General features: G+C 44.7%; 1 protein-coding gene across 12 annotated transcripts in view; it reads left to right on the top strand.

The window, feature by feature from the left end:
• APBA2 (amyloid beta precursor protein binding family A member 2) overlaps positions 1–15904 on the top strand; it is a 209563-nt gene that overhangs the window by 115208 nt on the left and 78451 nt on the right. The window contains exon 1 of one of the 12 annotated variants that reach the window (XM_021666822.2): positions 1767–1830. The exons of the other annotated variants lie outside the window; for them this stretch is intronic. The gene's annotated coding sequence lies outside the window, so the exon portion shown is untranslated. Of the gene's footprint in view, positions 1–1766; positions 1831–15904 lie in introns of those variants that run through there. 12 annotated transcript variants of the gene reach the window in all.

The raw sequence follows: 15904 nt of genomic DNA, 5'->3' as shown, positions 1-15904 counted from the left end.
AATTACCACTTTTTTTAGACGTGATCCCTGAACAATCCTTAAATGCATTTTAGAACTGCACTGTTTATAATGGCAGCCTGCTCACTACATGTGGCCATTTAAATTTAATTCAAATGAAATTAAAATGAAAACAAATGAAAAATGCAGTTTCTCTATTGGACTAACCGTGTTTCAAGTGTTCAATTCCTGCCATATTGGACAGTGCAGATAGAACACCCCTATCATTGCAGAAATTTCTGTTGAACAGAGCTGTTTTAAAACCTTGTTTCCAGGCTGGAGTGCAGTGGTGCCATCATAGCTCACTGCAGCCTCAAACTCCTGATCTCAGGTGATCCTCCTTCCTGTCTCCTGAGTAGCTGGGACTAGGGGTGCATGCCACCAGTCCAGGCCATTATTTGAGTCTTTAAGAAACATTTACATGATGTTTTTCCCGTCACCTCTCATTTTCTCCATTTCCTCCAAAATCACCTTCGGTGTTGTGCCCAAACCAGTCTAAAGTGTAGGTGTTAGATGTGGACTTTCTTTTCGGTTTCTAATGAGGCTGCGTTACAGATGAGCTGAAGCCACCTTTGGTGTTCTAGGATTTGTGCCTGAAGAACAGCACTTTCTGTCTTGTGATGTTTACAGGACTGCTGTGATTGTTCAGGGAAATAAGGAGAAATGAATGGGATTCACATTGCTTGGCCCAGGATACCCATTTCTGAGTACTGTTGGAGGTGAGAGGAGTGCTCTTGGAGAATCAGCCATCAAGCTGTCTTTCTGGAGCGGATGTCGTCCAGAGCAACTGCAGAGTAAACACACTGGACAATGAGTGTCTGGAGTCATTTCTTTCTTTCTTTCTTTTCTTCCTTTCTCTCTCTCTCTTTTCTTTCTCTTTCTTTTCTTTTCTTTCAACAGAGTCTTGCTGTATTACCCATGCTGGGGTGCAGTGGCACAATCTTGGCTCACTGCAACCTCCACCACCCGGATTCAAGCAATTCTCCTGTCTCAGCCTCCTAAGTAGCTGGGATTACAGGCACATACCGCCATGCCCGGCTAATTTTTGCATTTTTAGTAGAGATGGGGTTTCACCATGTTGATCAGGCTGGTCTTGATCTCTTGACCTTGTGATCCGCCCGCCTAGGCCTTCCAAAGTGCTGGGTTTACAGGCGTGAGCCACCACCACCTGCCCATTTATTTCTTCACAGCATCTGTAGTAGAAGAAAATTCCAGTGTTAAGAGACGAAAACTTCCCCAGCTCTCCCAGGGTTGACAGTCTCAGTTCTAAGTCCCTTCCCGAGGGGGGAGCCGTCTCCTGTCTGTGATGTGCCTGCTGCCTCCTGGGAGGCACACTCACCAGTTTGGTCTGCTGGTGGACAGTGAGGGGGAGGGAATCTTCGAGGACGGATCCTGGAGAGCATTGTTAATGGACAGCTTATTATCAAGTCAGGAAGAAGAAAAATCATTGTTAGTTGAATGAATACATTTTTTAAAAATGATAAGAAAGCGCTCGTCAGGCACTTGGGATTTCTTGCTCTTATGCTAATAGGATTTTTGAAAATCCACCCACTGTTTGGAAACTTGCTTGCTCAGTGACAACTGCATTCAAGTAGCAGATCATGAGCCAGGCATGTGGGGGGACAAGAGTGAAGGGAGAACTGGAGGAAGGAGCTCTGGGCCAGGAGGCAGGGACCCTGGCCACCAGCCATGGGACCCAGGGCAGGTCCTTGCAGTGCTGGGTCTTGGTTTCACCCACTGCCCCTCCTGCTTCCCAGAATTACTGTGAGGAACTGTGTGTGTATCTGCAGGAGCTGGGTTAACATATCTATCTCTGGTCAACACAGGAACAAGGTAAGCTTCCATTATCCCCTTTGATAGACGAAGCAGCGGAGCTTAATGAGCACGCATGTCATGAGGAGGCACAAATGTACACTTGTTATTTTTGTGGAAAGATCCCTCACTTCCTGGTCCCTATGTTCTCTGTGGGACCTTTGGTGAGTCAGGGAAGGCCTCCCAGTGTGGAGACGACAATCCCAGCCTCTGACTTGCAGAAGCGGTGGGGACTAAGTGACACTGGCAGTGTGTGGCACGGGTGCAGGCCTGGATTATCAGGAGGGAAGGTTAGAGATCAGGAGCCAGTGGAAGACTGGGAAGAGCTGGCTGGCTGTTGAGAAGGGAGTGGTTGTTTTGTACACCTTGCAACTCAGGCAGTGAGCCTGATGGGGAGAGAAGTGGCTGTTCTTTTTCTCTGTCCATGTGTTACTGGGTGCAGGGGTCTCGTCTGATGGTCTCTGGGCTTTTCCCTCCCCTCCCTTCCTTCTTTGCTCTTTAGTCTCCATCTCTCTCTCCCTGCCTTTCATCTCTTTCTATTCCTTCTTCCTTCCTTTTTTATCTTCAGATTTTAACCTGTTCCTTTCATCAAATGATACTTATTATTATTATTATCTTTTTTTGAGATGGAGTTTCGCTGTTGTTACCCAGGCTGGAGTGCAATGGCGTGATCTCGGCTCACCGCAACCTCCGCCTCCTGGGTTCAGGCAGTTCTCCTGCCTCAGCCTCCTGAGTAGCTGGGATTACAGGCACACGCCACCATGCCCAGCTAATTTTTTGTATTTTTAGTAGAGACGGGGTTTCACCATGTTGACCGGGATGGTCTCGTTCTCTTGACCTCGTGATCCACCCACCTCGGCCTCCCAAAGTGCTGGGATTACAGTCTTGAGCCACCACGCCCGGCCCGATACTTATTAAATACATTTGGTGATTTATATTTTTGTTTCTAAGAAAGCCGATGAAAATGACTATAAGTTCAGTCTGTGAAAAGACAGTAATGATGACAGCTGGGCAGAGCTTTGGAGGAAGCAGGGTTGGCCCTGGCTCCCCCTGGTCTGGCCGGTGTTTGTGCATACAGTGGTGCCTGCCTGCCTGAGGACAGGAGGCTTTGCAGTTTGAGGGCCTTGTTCCCTGGGCTGGGGCATCTGAAGGGCTGTGGTGGGAAGAGGGTCAGAACCAAGGCCAGATGTACCTGGAGTGCTCTGCCCGCACTTCTGGGAGGTTCCCTCTTGTTTTCTCTATTTTAACTTCTCCATTTTCTCTCTTCTCTCTTTCTGGAATTCCCATCTGTCTGATTTTGGACCTCTTCATTCTGTCTTTGAAGTCTCTCTTTTCTTTCATATTTCTCCACCTTCTTTTCTTTTCTTTCCCTCCCTCCCTGCCTTCCTTCCGTCTGTCCATCCATCTGTCTGTCCGCCCGTGTGTCTCTCTTTCTGACTGTCTGTCTTTCTGTCTTTCCTTTTTTTTTTAAGACCAAATCTTGATCTGTTGCCTGGGCTGGAGTGAGGTGGCACGATCTCAGCTCACTGAAACCTCCACCTCCTAGTTCAAGCAATTCTTCTGCCTCAGCCTGCTGAGTAGCTGGAATTACAGGCATGTGCCACGATGTCCAGCTTATTTTTGTATTTTTAGTAGAGACAGGGTTTCACCATGTTGGCCAGGCTGGTCTCGAACTCCTGACCTCAAGTGATCTGTCCAATTTGGCCTCCCAAAGTGCTGGGATTATAGGCATGAACCAATGTGGCTGGCACCATCTTTTCTTTTTGTTCTGCTTTCTTGGACAGTTCAATTACTTTAAAAACCTTTATTGAAATGTTTATGCTTGCTTGTACTGTTGCTTTCTGAGGGCTCTCGGAGGGCTCTTTGTATTCTTCCATCATTTCCTATTTTGTAGCACTGTATCTTTGTGTTTTGAAGCAATATCTTCTTTTATTTACTTAAAGGCATTTTGTTATTTTATTTGTTTGGTTTTTTTTTTGCCAATTACTTCTGTTTCCTTCACTATCTTTTTTCCTTTGCTTTCCTTGCACTTGCTTGCCTAGATTTTCTTCTTCCTGTTTGAGGCCTTCCTCCCAGATCTGGGAGCTGTGGTTGTTAATTCCCGTTGAGGAGTGAAGCACTGAAAACTGATTGGAATATCTGCAACTGTGGCTGCACATTAGCGTCACCTGGAAGGAAGCATTAAAAATTATTTCTCCTGGGGGACTGTCCCAGGGCCACTGGATGAAGATCTGTTGGAGCGGGGTCTGCGTATTGATAAGTTGATATATACAGACATTGGTAAAGATACGTAGATAGAAACACAGATTCTCACTTCCCAGCAATTCTAGTGTGTAGCCAGGGCTGAGTATAGTCTTGGGTGACAGTGCCGGGCCTCTTGAGAGTCATTGTAATTACTGTGCACCTTGCAACTCAGGCAGTGAACCTGGCAGGGAGAGAGCGCTTTACTGCGCTGGGTGCCTGGAAGACTTCTATTGCATCCATAGTGATTCTCTTTCTGTGCATTTGGCAAATTGCAGATTGGGAGGGATTATGTATCCCTGCAGAGACTTTTCAGCGAATGAAGTTTCAGGGACCTGTGAGCAAGAAGGATGAACTGACATCCCGAGGAGGGGCCGGCAGTTCTTCTGCCAGAGCAGTCAACGGCTGGGACAGAAAGTGTGGGAAGGCCAGCTGTGCAGAGTCGGATCCAGGAAGGGTCACCTGGTGGCAGGTGTGGCCACGGAGCTGCCCCTGGCTGGGGATGGAGCTGGAGCAGCCAGGGAAGCTTTGAGGCCAGATAACGAGGCTGTTGGGCTCAGGTGAAGCCAATTGTTCCTCTCCCAAGCTCTGGGAAAACACTGGATTCCAGGAATGACAGGGTATGGCAGCTTCGTAAGGAGGAGGAACCTGGAGTTGGAGAGGGAAGTGAGGAGGGACACCACTGGGAGGCCTGTGAGCGATACTCTGCACCCGAGAGAGGTGGCCAGAACGTGGGCCCCCACTTGCTACTGGAGACCTTGCACCTGCCACACCTCCTCTTGGAGTTTTTGCTTCTTAAACTGGGAAGTGAGGATTGTAACCATCCCTGCCATGCAGGAGAGGAAATGGGCTGATGTGTGTTGTGAGGCAGTAGAGGGGGGCATGGGAGGCAAGTGTGGTGTTTTTATAACTCTTGGAGTTTATGGTATAACCTCCTCCCATGCTGCTGGGACTAGGTTTGCCCCTAAACCTACAGACTAGCCAAGGCCAGAGCTGGAAAGGAAAAGGAGTATGCAGAGGACGGGGCACACTGCAGGCTGGCCCCTCACCCCTGGGGAGTTGTGCTCTCGGGGTGACGGCCCAGGAGGGGGTCGCCTGCCTATATGTGTCTCTCCCTTTCCCCCTCCTGTTCTGCGGGGCTGGGTCTAACATGGCCATTCTTCGAAGGAGGAAGGTGGCCTTTTGCATTCCCTTTTGGTGCGTTACTTATTGTCACTTATTTTTGACTAAGGATAATATGGTTAGGCAGAAATGATTTGCATTTTCCTTGTAAATCATCTGAAGAATTGTGTGACACAGGAGTGCATTTTGGAAGAAAATTCAGAGACATCAGAGATAAAGCATAGCTCTCCCCTGGCTGCCTCTACAACCTCCCTCTTCCCCGAAAACCACTTTGTGGTGAGCGTGTTTTCTTCCATTATCTTACATAAGCTTGTGTGCATATGTGCATGTAGATGGCTGTGTTTTGTTTTTATGCACATAGACAGCATCTCAGTCTGTGCATTGTTCTGCTATGGAGTTGTTCAGGACACGGTATTGCGGAGAACCACATGACTGCACAAACAGGCCTGTCTTAGGATCTGCCTCATTTGTTTCAACTGCTGCAGAGGCTTCCAGGGACCGTGTGTACAGTACTGGATACTGTTTAATGAACACTTTCCTACTGATGAACATTTAGGCTGTTTCCTAATGTTGCTCTCACAAACAGTGATGCTTGTGGGTTAATGCTTCTCCAGAGGAGAGAGCAAGAAGCGGAAGTGAGGGCTGTCATCTGCATTCTGCAGTTTCACAGACACGATCAGGTTCCCTTCCCAAATGACTATAGAGTGGTTTGACCCCTACAGTGTCATCAGTTCCTGACACTGTAACTTTGCTGATGTGATAGGAAGAAAATCTCAGTTTTATTTTGTCATTTCCTGGATTATTTGTGAAGTCAAGAACATGTGCCTGTGTTTACTGGCATGTGTATTTTCTCTTCGGTCAATTGCCCTTTTGTAATTTTTGCTCAGTTTCCCATGGGTTATTTGTCTTTTTCTTACTGATACATAGGACGGTCTTTTTGGTGTTCATATGAGTGTTTGGTGTGTGGGCATACAAGGAAAAAAGGTTTAATACATCCTTGACGATCATTCTGATACATTTACTTCAATTAATTTCTTTCAGTTTGTTGTCTTCTGTTTTAGGTGTTATTTTTTTTTCCTTGCAGGTTTAAACATTGTTGTAGCTAAATACTTTCTTTAGGAATTATAAGAAAATGTAGAAAGGAAATTTGCACACTCCTTTTTCTTAGTATTTTGGAAGTTATTTCTTTTTTAAAAAAACCAGTTTAGGTTGGGCACAGTGACTTACGCCTGTAATCCCAGCACTTTGGGAGGCCAAAGTGGGCGGATCATGAGGTCAGGAGTTCGAGACCAGCCTTACCAACATGGTGAAACCCCTTCTCTACTAAAAAAAAATACAAAATTAGCAAGGCATGGTGGTGCACACCTGTAATACCAGCAACTCAGGAGGCTGAGGCAGGAGAATCGCTTGAACCCGGGAGGCGGAGGTTGCAGTGAGCCAAGATGGCGCCACTGCACTCAGCCTGGGCAACAGAGCGAGACTCTTGAAACCAAAACAAAACAAAGCAAAACAAACAAAAAAACCCAGTCTATTGAGGTAAGATTACCATACAAAAGCTGTACACAGTGAATGTACAACGTTGTGAGTTTGGAGCTAAGCCGCCCCCCATGACGCCATTGCCACAGTGTGTGCCATAAACAGATCCGTCACCGGCTCACGTTTCCTCCCAGCTACCTTATTTGTGATGATGATGATTTGTGATGAGAAACTTAATAGAAGATTCACCTCTCAGCAGAATTTTACTGTACAATGCAGTGTTGTCAACTAGGCACTGTGCTTTATGGGAAACCTCCAGAACTTACTCAGCTCGGGTAGCTGACACCGCACACCCTCTGCCCAGCAGCTTTCCACTTCCCCCACCTCCATCTCCTGGAAACCCGCATTCTACTACTCTCTGCTTCTATGAGGTGACATTTTTTTTTTTTTTTAGACTGGAGTGCAGTGGCACAATCTCGGCTCACTGCAACCTCCGCCTCCCAGGTTCAAGCAATTCTCCTGCCTCAGCCTCCCGAGTAGCTGGGACTACAGGCCCACGCCACCACACCCAGCTAATTTTTGTATTTTTAGTAGAGATGGGGTTTCACCATGTTGGCCAGGATGGTCTCGATCTCTTGACCTGGTGATCCGCCCACCTCAGCCTCCCAAAATGCTGGGATTACAGACTTGAGCCACCGTGCCCGGCCTCTATGAGGTGACTTTTTAAGATTCCGAATATAAGTGAGGTCATGCGGTATTTATCTTTCTGTGCCTGGCCTATTTCACTTAATGTCCTCCAGGTTCATCCATGAGGCTGTAAATGGCAGGATCTCCTTCTTTTTAAAAGCTGACACCACTCCATTGTGAGTATATACCACATTTCTTGATCTGTTCGTCCCTCAAAGGACATTGAGATTATTCACATATCTTGGCTATTGTGAACAACGCCGCAGTGAGCATGGGCGTGCAGACTTCTCTCTGAAATACTGATTTCAGTGCCTTTGGATGTATGCCCAGCAGTAGGATTGCTGGTTCATGCAGTAATTCTATTTTTAATTTTTTGAGGAACCTCCGTGCTCTTTTCCATAATGGTGATACCAATTTATATTCCTATCAACAAGGTACAGGATTTCCCTCCCTGCACTTATCTTTCATCTTTTTTATTCTTACTGGTAATGGTCTGATTTGTACTTTCCCGATTAGTCTTTTCCTTGGTAATTTTTCATTGTCTTATTTAAGAAGGCCTTCCTTACAGAGTATCTAACTTTTTTTTTTTATCCTTTAAGTTCTGGAGTATATATGTACAGATCGTGCAGGATTGTTACATAGGTATACACATGCCATGGTGGTTTGCTGTGTCCATCCCCCGTCACCTGAGTATCTAACATTTTAGAGTCATCTATTTTACAATGAGTCTTTAGTTGACTTGAAATTTATTTTTGTGAATAGTGTAGCTCAGGGATATAGCTTTTAAAAAACGAGTTGCAAAGTTTAAAACCCATTCTCCCCACCAACTGATTTGAAATGTTACCTTTATCATATAGGAAATTATTGTAGATGGTGAGTGGTTCTGGACTGTCTTTCACTGGTCCATTTTTATCTTCTTACACTAATAAAAATTCTTGGTTTTATTTTTATATCCTTCATTGTTTTTCTAGAGTGTTTCTACAGTTATTTCCTCTGCCATCTAAATTTTATTATTCTCAGTGGAGGTTATTTTGGAATTGCATTGACTTTCTAAGTTGATTTGGACCAAATTAAAATACTTAAAATTGAAATATTTACTGTATCAAAGTGCAGTATTACTTGTTTTTTCTCCGGGAATATAGTGTATTTTTTCATGTAAGTTTTGTACATTTTCATTACGTTCTTTCCTAGGTGCTTTTTAGTTTTGTCGCTATTGTGTATGAGATCTTTTTCATTATTACATTTTCTATTTGGTTATTTCTGGTACTTAGGAGAGCCATTGGTTTATATGTTGAACTCACACCTGGCCACCTTGCTAGACCTTTTTCTTGGTTCTAGTAATTTGTCTGTTGATTCTCTTGTTTTTCTATAAAGACAAGATTATTATCTGAAAAAAAATGGCTCCTTATTCCCCTCTTCCTTCTCAAACTGTACAACTCTTGAGATGTCTCTTCATGTTAGTACTTCTAGCTAGGATGACCAGCACCAGACTGAAATGTGGCAGTGATAGCAGGCTTCCTAATCTTTTCCCTAAATTTACAGGGGATGCTTTTATGGCATCACTATAAAATGAGATGTTTTACTGAACTTGGCTGATAAATATCCTTTACCAAGTTAAAGGAATTTGCTTTTTCATCTACCTTTTAAGGTTTACTTAAATGAGGAATGGGTTGTTGAATTTCAGACTCTTTTTGATGGCCATTGTACCTTTTTCCTTTCTTTTTTTGAGACGGAGTCTCACTGTGTTGCCCAGGCTGGAGTGCAGTGGCGTGATCTTGGCTCACTGCAGCCTCTGCCTCCCAGGTTCAAGCGATTCTCCTGCCTCAGTCTTCCGAGTAACTGGGAATACAGGTGCACACCACTACACTCGGCTAATTTTTGTATTTTTAGTAGAGACAGTTTCACCATGTTGACCAGGCTGGTCTTAAACTCCTGACCTGAAGTGATCCACCTGCCTCAGCCTTCCAAAGTGCTGGGATTACAGGTGTGAGCCACTGCACTCGGCCCATTATACCTTTTTCATGGAAGTAAACATTTTCTAATTCAGAAGAAAAGAGAAAAAAGTATAATAAACACAACCTATCCATTGCCATATTTGCTTAGTATTTGTTGTTAGCATTAGTTTTTTTTTTTTTTTTTTTGAGGGAGTCTCTCTCTGTTGCCCAGGCTGGAGTGCAGTGGCATGATCTCAGTTCACTGCAAGCTCTGTCTCCTGGGTTCAAGTGATTCTCCTGCCTCAGCCTCCTGAGTAGCTGGGATTATAAGTGTGTGCCACCATGTCTGGCTAATTTTTTTTTTTTTTTGAGACAGAGTCTTGTTTTGTTGCCCAGGCTGGAGTGCAGTGGCTCAGTCTCGGCTCTCGGCAACTTCTGCCTCCTGGGTTCAATTGATTCTCCTGACTGAGCCTCCCGAGTAGCTGGGACTACAGGTGTGTGCCACTAGGCCCAGCTAATTTTTTGTAGTTTTAGTAGAGATGGGGTTTCACTGTGTTAGCCAGGATGGTTTTGATCTCCTGATCTCATGATCCACTTGCCTTGGCCTTCCAAAGTGCTGGGATTACAGGTTTGAGCCACTGCACCCGACTAATTTTTGTATTTTTAATAGAGATGGGGTTTCATCATATTGGCTAGGAGTCTCAAACTCTTGACCTCAAAAGATCCACCCGCCTTGGCCTCCCTAAGTGCTGTGATTATAGGCATGAGCCACTGCACCTGGCCTTTTTACTGAAGTTTTAAAAGTCGTAGCCATAATTATTTGGCCATACAAGTTCAGTGTGCACCTTAAAAATAAGTACATCTTCTTACATTTCCACAAGACCATCATCATAGGAACAACATTCACAGTAATTCATCGATAGCATTTAATACCCAATCTATGGTAAACATTCTTCGGTTGTTACCGGAATATCCTCTACAGCTGGTTTCTTTACCAGGGCCCATTCATTGCTCAGACGGGTGGGCTCTGATGTCTCCACACCTTCTCTAACTGGAATCACCCTCTTCCCTTTCCTTCCACGACACCTCTCTATTGCAGACTCACCTGGACCAGCTGTCCTGCATCAAATCCCATCTTCAGCATTCGCCCGATTGCTTTCTGGGATAGCATTTAACCTTTCCCTCTAGCTCTTGCGGTTCTTGTAAGTGGGAATTTCGGTCCAAAGGCTTCTGTGTTTTCGTTTTTGCTGTGAAACAACAGCAGCAGAATCTCATAGGAAGAGACTTTTTCTTCCTGTTCCTAGGCAGGGTCAGCAAAAGGGCAGGTTTGTTCAAGTTGCAGGTCTGCCGGGGTGGCTCTGCCTGACGTGTTTATTCTGAGATCCAAACTAGAGGGTAGGGGCTGCATGGGGCTCATGTTGCCCATGGTGAGTCAGAGGAACACAGGAGGAGTGGATGGAAAGCAGGAGATGCCCTGAGGTGTAGCCTTGGAAGTTCCAGGTGGGTGATTCACATCCACTGGTGAGTACCAATGGCGTGGGCAGTATGCTGGTCTCTTGGAGGAGGAAGGGGCATTTGCTGAATGATAAATCCAACTCACCAAAGCATGACTAAAATTTCTTGGCAAGAATACTTCCTAAGTGGTGGTGTGTGTGTTCTCTTGCAACATGTCACAATTCACATAATACATGGTTGTCACATTAGCGACTGATGTGACTAGTTACTATTTATTATTAAGATGCTGTGCTGAATCTCTATTAACCTCAGTAGGGAAAGCACCAGGTTCGAGGCCGAAGAAATGCAGAGCGAGGAAATGAGACTTGGGTTTTTTGTATTTTTTTTGAGACAGGGTCTCGCTCTGTCGCCCATGCTGGAGTGCAATTGCGAGCTCTCAGCTCACTGCAACCTCCGCCTCCCAGGTTTAAGCGATTCTCCTGCCTCAGCCTCCTGAGTAGCTAGGACTACAGGCGCGTGCCACCATGCCCAGCTCATTTTTTGTATTTTTTTTAAGTAGAGACAGGGTTTCGTCATGTTGGTCAGGCTGGTCTTGGACTCCTGACCTCATGATCCACCCGATTTGGCCTCCCAAAGTGCTGGGATTACAGTTGTGAGACACCGCACCTGGCCAAGGCTTTGGGTTTTATTAGGGGCCAACACAGGGGAGGTGGGTGGTGGCGGGTTGGATGGGAGAACTGCCTTACGTACAGAAATGGTGCAGTGACGGCGGGCCGGATGACATGTCGGCCTTCCTACAGTCTCGGGGCAGGGGCCTGGGCAGGAAAGCTGCAACTTCTTGCCAGCGTCATGCAGTTTATGTAGCATTTCTACTCAACACCCTCTTCTTAACCACCTCTACCTGGCAACCTTCATTTACCCCAAAACTCAGGGCCTCAATGCCCTGTATGGCCCGTGTTCCACAGGATGGGCCGGGGCTCAGGTGTTCTTCATAGACAAGGACTCAATCTATGAGTTGGCTGCATCTGATTGTCCAGCTCAGAACACACACTCAGGTGCATCTGCCATACAGGGTCCTTATGAGGGTAGGCCTACGTCATCTCTATCAGGTGTGTTTACCCTACAGCTGGTAATGGCATGCGTCTTTTATAAAGTTTCTTATGCTTGAGACTGACAAGACCTCTGTGGCTAGTTCTTTGGCAGCACGTATATGAGTGGCCACCTCTGTTACCTATGAGTGATCCTGGCCTGAAGCAGTTAATTCATGACTTGTTGAAAATAGATAGTTTCACAGTTCTCTCATGCTGTTTTCATTTATTAGCTGGTATTTTTCTGTAAAAAAGAGATTTTCTTCATCACCTGGAGCTGTTAGACCACCCTTAAGTACAACAGTATCGTTAAAACAGAACAAATCCTCATTTCCCTTCAATTATTAATTTTCAGGATAAGAAGTTGGCAATAGCCAATTTTAATGGTATGACCAATTCTCAGGGTACACGTCTTCTTTATGATATAAACCATCTTTGGTCGTGTGGTAGTTTCTAATGCTAATACTGAACCTATTTGTTCAAGTTTGAGGTAGGATCTTTGCCTCGCTCACGCTGGACACTGGTTTGTGCTTATCCTGTCATAAAATAAATTGTTTCAGCTTTCCATCTTTTTCTGGGATGTGACATCACAATAATTTATTCCTTGAAAATTTAATAAAACTTGTTTGTAAATTCATCTGGGTCTGGGCTTTATTAGGTTACCTTGTTATTTTAAAATATCATCTATAGCTATTCAGTTTTTTTTACTTGAGCCAATTGTGGTAATTTATATTTTCTATGAAAATCTTACATTTCATTCAGGTAGGTTTGCAAATTTATTGGCATAAAGTTGTGAAAAGTATTGTCTTATAATTTTAAAACTTATCTGCATCTGTAATTATGGCCTTCTTTTCAGTTCTAATGTTTGTGTCTTTTCTTGATATTTGTCTTATGTTACATATTCTTTTTATACTGGGCCAACTTTTAATGAATTTATGTCTTAAAATTTTAAAAAATCTTACATTTTTCTGATTCCTGCAGTTTGATTTTTCACTTTCCTTTGTTAGACTTATACATTAACCCTCTTTTCATTTTTTAATTTTTAAGTTCTGGGGTACCCGTGCAGGGTGTGCAGCAGGTTTGTGTAGGTAAATGTGTGCCATGCCATGGTGGTTTGCTGCTATCAACCCATCACCTAGGTATTAAGCCTTGCTTGCATTAGCTGTTTTTCCTAATATTCTCCCTCCCCCAACTTGTTAGGGAAGGTGTGGTTCAGAGGGAGAGGACCAGGGAAGGACCAGCTTGTTAGGGAAGGTGTGGTTCAGAGGGATAGCAGGGACGGCCGCTGGTTCAGGCAGGCCAGCGCTGGTCTGGAGATGCTGTTGGTCACAATAGGGCACTCCCTGGAGTGCAGGCTGGGGAGCAGTAACTGGAGGTGGGCCTGCGGTGGGAGTTCAAGCACCAGCACGTCCAGAGATGCCGGCCATGCAAAGGAACGATTGCTCAACGCAAGACTCTCTAGACTACGCAGGCTACACGGGGTTTGTCGGGGGAGTCCAGAGATGGCTGGCCATATGGGCTCTGGGTTCCAGGATGAATGGGTGGCCCGAATAAGGCTGCAGGGTTGCAGAAGAACTAGGTGCCTCTGTGGCCTGAGTCGGCAACCATGGGAACCCTTTTCCTCCTTCCGTGTTCCTCCATCATCCTCTGCCAAGAAAGCTTAACATCGTGCTTACTTTAAAGGAGAAATGCTTAAGGGAATTCCGTTGTTTATTTAGAGAAGATATTGAGGGGTGCATTCAGAATTGGGAGGCAATACATTGATAACTGACACAAGTTTTTTGTCATTCCTTTCTAATTGTCCCATTGTATTCAGTGGGTACAGCCAGTACAGAGTCTTTGTAGAATGTCACATTTCTTTTGTGGCCTAATACTACATAGGCAGTTTTGGTTAAAGCTGTGTGTGTGTGTGTGTGTGTGTGAGTGTGTGTGACCTCTGCCTTCTGTGTTAGGTACTGGGTTCTAAATAAATCTTACTGTTATTTAATTTTTATATCCTGTCTTTTTAAATTTAAATTTAAATTAATTTTAATTTTTAAATTTTAATCTCAATATGAATGTGGCTGTTTCACCTTTTGTCATTATTTGCCTGGTTTATGTTTGGAAGCTGTGCTGTGGAGTTGGTAAAGGTACGTGATGCTCTTGGTGGATTATTTCTGTTATTAGTGGGAATGTTTTTTGTGCCTTGACACACTTTGTTGTTTACATTCATTTTGTCTGATGAATATCGCCATATGAGCCGCCTTCTTGTTAGCACTTGCCTCTTGTATCTTTTCTTATACTTTTATTTTTAGTGGTCTTTGTGCCATTTTTTTTTTTTTTTTTTTTTTGAGACGGAGTTTCGCTCTTTGATACCCAGGCTGGAGCGCAATGGCGCGATCTCGGCTCACCGCAATCTCCGCCTCCTGGGTTCAGGCAATTCTCCTGCCTCAGCCTCCTGAGTAGCTGGGATTACAGGCACGCGCCACCGTGCCCAGCTAATTTTTTTTGTATTAGTAGAGACGGGGTTTCACCATGTTGACCAGGATGGTCTCGATCTCTTGACCTCGTGATCCACCCGCCTCGGCCTCCCAAAGTGCTGGGATTACAGGCTTGAGCCACCGCGCCCGGCCTATTTTTTTTTTTTTTTTTTTTTTATTCAGGTGTCATCACAAGAGACTAAGCAACTCATGGTTTAATTTTCTAAAACAGTCTAAAAACCTGTGTTTTTCAACAGATGGACTAAAAGAGAGTATAAAGAGCACTGTATCCATTTTCTCAGGCTACTGTAATGACACACCGCAAACTTGGTGTCAGAATCCACAGAAATGTATTGCCTCACAGTCCTGGAGGCAGGAGTCTAACATCAAGGTGCCGCAGGGCTGGCCTCCCCGGGGACTCTCGCCCTGGCATGCAGATGGCCGTGCTGCCTCTGCACGTGCTCTTCCCTCTGTGCGTGTGCGCCCCTGGGGTCTCTCTGTGTAACCCAATTTATCTTCTTTCAAGATGCCAGTCGGATTGGATTAGGGCCCACCTAACAGCCCAATTTTAACTTAGTCACCTCTTTATGGTAGTACCTCCAAATACATCACGTTCTCAGATACTGGTGGTTAGTGAGGGGATCTGCATATGAATCTGGGGGGACACTTAGACCCTGAGAAGCACCTAACTGAATTTTGTTTGGCTTCTGCAGTCTGATCTGAAAATCTCTTTATGAATTTGATCCAATGATACTGGTATGTTCAGACTATTTTTGACATTTGGGTTTAATTTTTCCAATTGCTTCTGTTTTTCCCCTTTCTATCTTTTGTTGAGTGGGTTGAGTTTTCTGGGCATTTTTGTTTACCTCTAATGATTGAGAAATTATACCTTTGATTACTCTTATAAGTCAAAGATAAACTTGTGTTTTGTATTGACATCTATAGTTAATAAATACGTCTTCCTCCCTTACAGAATAAAAATATTAGCACACTCTCACCTCTGCTTCCTCCCCAGCCATCTCCTCCTCCCATGTTAATACAATATCTGATTTTAGTTCTAGAATACCAGATTAGTGAAATGTTTTACAGTCGTCCATTATTTAAGAATTGTAAGGATTCGGTTTTTTTTCCTCCTCATCAGTGCTGTTCTTCTGGCATTTGTCTTTTCTTTCAGAAATGGCATATTTTTCTTGAATTGTTTTTCTATTTGTGTGGTGGAGAGTATCTGTAGCTTGCCCTCTCATGTGAAATGATAGTTTCAGTGGATACAAATTCTGACCAATTTTGTTTTTCCTGCTTGGAACTTTGGATACATTCTCCCATTGTCTTTCTGCATCAGTGTTGCTGATGAAAAGTCTGATTTCAGTCTCATCATCTGGTCTTGCTTCTTTGTATTTAATGCCCACCCCTGCCTTTTGAAGCTCTGAGGGTTTTCTCTTATCTTTGCTGTGCAGAAAGTACCACATGATGTGTGCAGCAGAACTGCCGGGTGGCCTCTTAACATCCGTCCTCCCACCATCTTCCTTCCTTACTGACAAATCGCGATTCCAAGTGGCGCCCGGCCGGGGAGGCGGCAGCCTGTGTGGCAGACCTCCCAGCGGACCTTCCTCTAGTGCCCCTTCTGCCCTGGAGT

Source organism: Aotus nancymaae, unplaced genomic scaffold (genome assembly GCF_030222135.1).
Source record: "Aotus nancymaae isolate 86718 unplaced genomic scaffold, 86718_ANA_hifiasm-v0.15.2.pri h1tg000014l, whole genome shotgun sequence".
Lineage (NCBI taxonomy): Eukaryota > Metazoa > Chordata > Mammalia > Primates > Aotidae > Aotus > Aotus nancymaae.
Note: the sequence above shows the minus strand (reverse complement) of the source record. Positions and strands in the feature narration are given on the sequence as shown.